Below are 6,000 nucleotides of genomic sequence, written 5' to 3' on the forward strand. Positions count from 1 at the left end.
TAACTGAAAATTTATCTGAGAGTTGGAGGTAAGCTAGCCCTTGCTACATATTTTTTAACTTAATAGCAAAGAAGCTATTAAGTTAAAAAAAATGTAGCAAGCAAGAAGCAACGCCAGTGCACCTTCAAAACAACAGTTGATAATTCTTCTGGCCACACCATTTAGGTTAGCAGTCGTGACGTTATTTGTCTATTATAATAAAAACTACGTTTTCAATAGTATAAAAGTTATCTCGACCTTATCCGAAGTTTGCGGCCCATTCATCTTATAAACAATTAAAGGTTTTATTGTACACAAAGAATTAAGTTATTTGGGCAAGATCGATAACTTGTTTTGTTACATTCAAAGGAATCATTCTCACGCTTTTTTTATTTGGAAGAAAGAAGTTTGTTGCGATTTCCTGCTGTGATTTTATCTGTTAATAAAATTGGTTTGTACTTCTTTTTGTTGTTTTGTTTTGTTCACTAATATCGTACTAATATTGTAAATGTGGAAGTTTGCAATGCTGCTTCTGATTAGGTAATCACATCTGAATGGATTTTATAAAAATACCCATCTCGATTGCAAGAGTTTACAGTTTATATGAAAAGTTGGTATAACTATACATATAAACCACCTAGAAGTAATACATGAAAGTATAGTAATAACTATATCAAATTCCATGAAGTGGTTTAGAAGATATCAGTAAAGAAATAGACGAAGCCACTGACTTCTATACTATTTTTGACTTATAGACGATAATGGAATGTATGAAATATTATGTTATCTGTGGTTACAACTATCTGCGATAACGGTATTCCTTAGCGGAAATCCAGTGAAGGATAATAGGATGAGCATGAAGTCAGGTCAATTAGCGCATCGTGAGAAATTCCCGTGGAACTAACTCTGGTTTTCTGGGAAATTTCAAGATGGTATTTTCCTATCATAAATATAAAAATAACCCTGGAAACTTCATACAGCATGATCCAGTCCCAAGGTGAGCAAAGTTATTGTTATGGATACTAGACAGCTAATAGAAGTATTAAATACATATTTTTGTAAATACATACTTATATAATAGAACACTCAAATCAAAACAAATAATCACTCATGAATACAAATGTTTTACATTTGCAAGTGAACCCACTGATTCGGAGTACATACTCATCAGAAAAAGCTTCCGTGTTGCTGTTCAATCAAATATTGTTTGCAGTAAATAATAATTAATAATGAGGAGGCATACGACAAACAACATAGAAACCACTACATTCTCATTCATTGTGCAATAAGATATTAATAAGAATAGTAGATTTGTCACAGATATCCGCTTACCTATACATTTCAATATATCATACCGGGCCCTAACAAACTACGGTCAGTTCAGGAGGAGATGCCAGTCCGACTTGGTTACTGTTGGGTCGCATTCGTAATCAATCCTCAATTGGAATCTGTGTAGATAGTCCCGCATTCCTCCGTAGTCTGTTAATTCATTGTGCAATAAGATATTAATAAGAATGTTTTCAGAACTATGAATCTTAAGTTATTTTTTATTTTTTTCTAAAAATATTACTATCATTTATAAACTCTTCAGTTTTGTAATAAGCGTTTTTGTATAAAAAGGATTTAATACGAGGTCTAAGGTATCCCTGTAATTTTACCGGAACATATTCTGTAAAGTAAGCTGCTAGCGGCAGAATTAGGAGACTAGTGCACAAAGTTTCTTTCTGTATATACTCGTATTTCTTGTGAATTTATATGCAAAATGCATGTAAATTAGCTTTGCAACAGCTCTTTATTTAACTTCCAGTGACACACCTACAAGTCTTTCATCAAGGACCCTTTATGAATTTTGAATAAAAATAAGCTTCGTGGCCCCCGTAGCCTTAGACCTAAAATCAGCATAAAAACAACTCTACCCACAAAAGAAATCTTAATAAACCCAACGGCTACCTTATTATAAGTTATCAAAAGGCGCAATTTAAGGCTTAACTCGAAAACGGAAACGTTGGGTTGCGGGCTGATCACGATATTGCGTTGAGCAAGATCAGCCATGTTGAGTTACTAGTAGCAAGCCGTGATGCTGCTTATACTTATAGTAAAAAGTATTTTATTTATTAACCTAGGATATCATCTAGTAGTTTTTGCTTGAAAGTGTAAGAAATATTCATTAAATTAAATATTCATCTTTACTGTTTTTAGAATATTTTAAGTAGCCCTTTTATTATTATTTATTTCGGTTTACGATATCCAGCTACGGTATCCAACCCTGTTCACCTTCTGTATTCTCGGGTTCTTGCAGTATTGCTGATTGCCTTGTCCTCCGTTTTCACCACCACCTCCATGTAGTTCATAAGATGTTTTCTTCTTTTTCTCCAAAATTTGTTGTACATTTGTCCTAGATATCCGCTTACCTATACATTTCAATATATCATACCGGGCCCTATCAAAGTAGGGTCAGTTCAGAGGATCAGATCAGTTCAGAGAGGAGATGACAGACCGTCCCGGGTGCTATTTGGTCGCATTCGTAAACGAGGCTGGTCCTCAATCAGAATCTGTATAGGTATTCCTCCATTCCTTAGTGGCCTGTTAGCATTTATGCCTGGAATTAGTTAGATTTTAACTTCCTGACCAATTAGTAACATGTTTAGAGAAAACATGAAGTAGATAAGATAGTGGTGAATAGTATTTCAGCCGCCAAGCAGCTTGCCCAGTAGCGTGCCTTGAGCCCTATGTCCAGCAGTGTACTGTAGTGGGCTGATGATGACGATGAACAAGCAGCTTGATTTTTAAGCTATTTTTCAGTCGACGTATGAAAAGATAAAGCAGTATAATAACAAGATATGGAGACATGATATCTTAGACTTTCGGAATGACGATACACAAGTAGCATCACGAGCATTATATGTTACGTGATATACTGTTCATTTATGTTACCACTTACCATCATGAGGGCTGTTACATTGTTTTCCATCACACTTACATTCTATTTTTAAATTTTATTAAAAATTATATACTGTGGTAATGCAACTTGACAAACTTCTCAGGTCTAGCCAAGTCCCTGAGTCACGGGTCTCGTTTCGTAGGGAAAAATTGGAAAAGTTCCCGGTCATTATTCAAAAAAGTAAGACTTTCAACATTGTATTACTCGCCTTATAAGATAATTATAAATATTAAATTTCTAATCCGTTAAGGTATATTTATAGCTAGCATTGCCGGATTTCGCATACTGAGAACATTTTTACGTGTTCTTTCATATTAAATAGCTTTGGACGACTTAGAGCCACTTTAAAGGTTATTCATTATTTTTCTTATGTAAGGTATAACAATAATAATAATAGTAAAATGCGCGCACGCACACATGCGCACACACACACACACACTGCACTTACTTGGTTTCGGCCTGTAAGTGTGGAAAAAACTAGCAAAAGCCGAGAGAGTGAGACGATAGAGAGAATCATAATAATAATAATTTATTTGCTCAAAAACACAGTACATAAGATGAGAATAAAAGCATAGTTAAACATTAAACATTGCATTGCAAAACACATGATGTGTAAAAAAAAAAAATAAAAAAAAACAAAAATAATAGTGTATAAAAATTATACGTAATTAGTTACTACAGAGAGAAATTATAACAATAATAACAGTAAAATAGGATCTCTCCAGTCGATAATTATATATTGTCAAAAAAATCCTTTAAATTGTAAAATTCCTTATTCCATTGACCATTCTCGTATTATATTGTGTATTAATATAATATAATACTGGCTGAGTCACGCAACTTCGTTAGCATCACACTTAATTAACAGATGATTTTCGCCCAATTTACATTATATCTTTTTAAATTAAAGCCTATGTGTTATTCTGATGTATAAGTTAAATTTCATCAAAGTTCAGTAGTTTTAATCCATACTCACATATTTTTCCGTTTATAATATTACTAGCTTTTGCCCGCGGCTTCGCTCGCGGTAATTTATCCCCTTAGGGGTGGAATTTATCAAAATTCTTTCTCAGGGAATGCTTACGTTATACGAGTAGTAGTTTTATGCATGCAAAGTCTCAGCCCGATCAGTTTAAAATTGACAAAGTTTCATACAAACTTTAATCTTGGAAGTAGAATTTATCAAAATCCTTTCTTAACGGATACCTACGTCATAACATCTACCTGCATGCCAAATTTCAGCCCGATCCGTGCAGTGGTTCGGGCTGTGCGCTGATAAATCACTATGTCAGTTACCTTTGAGTTATATATATATCTATATATATATAACCAAAGCAACATACTATATAAATTCTATGAAAAACATTTTCATATTCTATGAAAATTTCCTCGTAATTTCATACCATATTTAACAAAATATGGGTCAACGTATAGGCTAAAGAATTTTTTTTTTTAATAATAAGTAATAATCTCAGGACAACTCACACAGCGCCATCTAGTCCTAAGTTAAGCTAGCTAAAGCTTGTGTTATGGGTACTAGATAACTGATACAAATACATAGATATTTTTTTTCGTAAATTCATACATATTATACATAGAAAATACCCAGACCGATACAAACAATCATACTCATGAATACAAATGTTTGTGCCGTGCGAGGAATCGAACCCGCGACCATCGGACGTAAAGCGGTGTGCTAGACCGCTAGACCACCGAGGTCGTCGAATTAAGGAAAGTGGTCCCGCTATTTTGTGAAACATTTCAATATGCAACCTTAAAATTTTAAAATTATAATATTAAATTAAATTATTACTCTAATGATGGACTTTCATTGCTGATATATTTGTATTTATTTGTGGATGTTTTATTTAATATAAATTTATATGGTTCTGCATTCTTTCTCTATACAAACTTTAATTATGCTAAATTCCATATTACTTCGTCTATGTAAGTTTCCTGAAAATGGTACAAAGTCATGTATTAATATAATCATTATAAAACTGTAAGAGATTGCTTATAGCGATGAGGCCGCCTTTTTTAATGCAAGTTTTAAATATTGTTTTTCATCTTTATTCAGTTATCATAAATGTACATAAAAGTTATACGGTACTTATAGATATACAATTTTTGTTTTTTGTTGTCTCTCTATCTTATTCGTGCTAATCTTTAAAATGGCTAGATCGATTGTGGCTGAATTTTCATACGCAGATAGGTTATGTTATAAGTAGTAGTAGTTATTTTATTTTATTATAATAAAAAAAGTTAAAAACACTGTCACGGCTAATAGCTAGTGACAAATACAATCTGACAAGTTTTAAGTTCATTAGTTCCATTGAGATTAATGGTCACAGTATAAAAAATCCTTGAACTGATCTTTAACCCTTTAAAGATCATTTCAATAATTTTTATACTTATACATAATGCTGTATGCCTATATAGCATTATATTATACGTATGACTGAAAATGGCAAAACTCACTTTATGAACAAAGTTGAAGTACGCCACGTTTATAGTTCGTTATCACTTTATGGTGCGCGCGATAAGTGGAGATAACCACAGAAAGGTTCCCCGCACAACAAAGAACAGAAAGAGGGCTCTATTTAGATCGGAAATTTAGATGTTAGCTCCCTTGTCTAGGTTAATTTGTGGGAAACAGACCGTTTATAGTTCATTGTACTTATTTTAAAGATTTTTTTCTTACAAGACTATTGTTTTGTATGTGTTTTATTCCTTAACCTTGATATAGCTCTAAGAAATAAACGTAAGTTTTATTAAAATAGGCTTTAATGAATAAATAAAGAAGAGAATACTCAATTCATTACAGTTCCCATTAAAAAAAAAACAAAATATCTTTAATGGAATAGGTACTTTTCGCTAGTCTAGAAATTAACGAATTTTTTACTCATTATAATGCTATATAATAATAAATAATGAGAAGAAATTTTCCCCATACTAAATCTAAATTTTCCGATAAAAACTCAATTTCTATTAGTAACAGACCACTCGTTATAATAAACAAATTGCCTTTTTATATAACTGGAAAATCAAACAAGCTTTCTATTTACATTTAAAAACTAAAT

Source organism: Achroia grisella, unplaced genomic scaffold (assembly GCF_030625045.1).
Source record: "Achroia grisella isolate CSIRO2021 unplaced genomic scaffold, CSIRO_AGI_Agris_v1 utg1248, whole genome shotgun sequence".
Classification (NCBI taxonomy): domain Eukaryota; kingdom Metazoa; phylum Arthropoda; class Insecta; order Lepidoptera; family Pyralidae; genus Achroia; species Achroia grisella.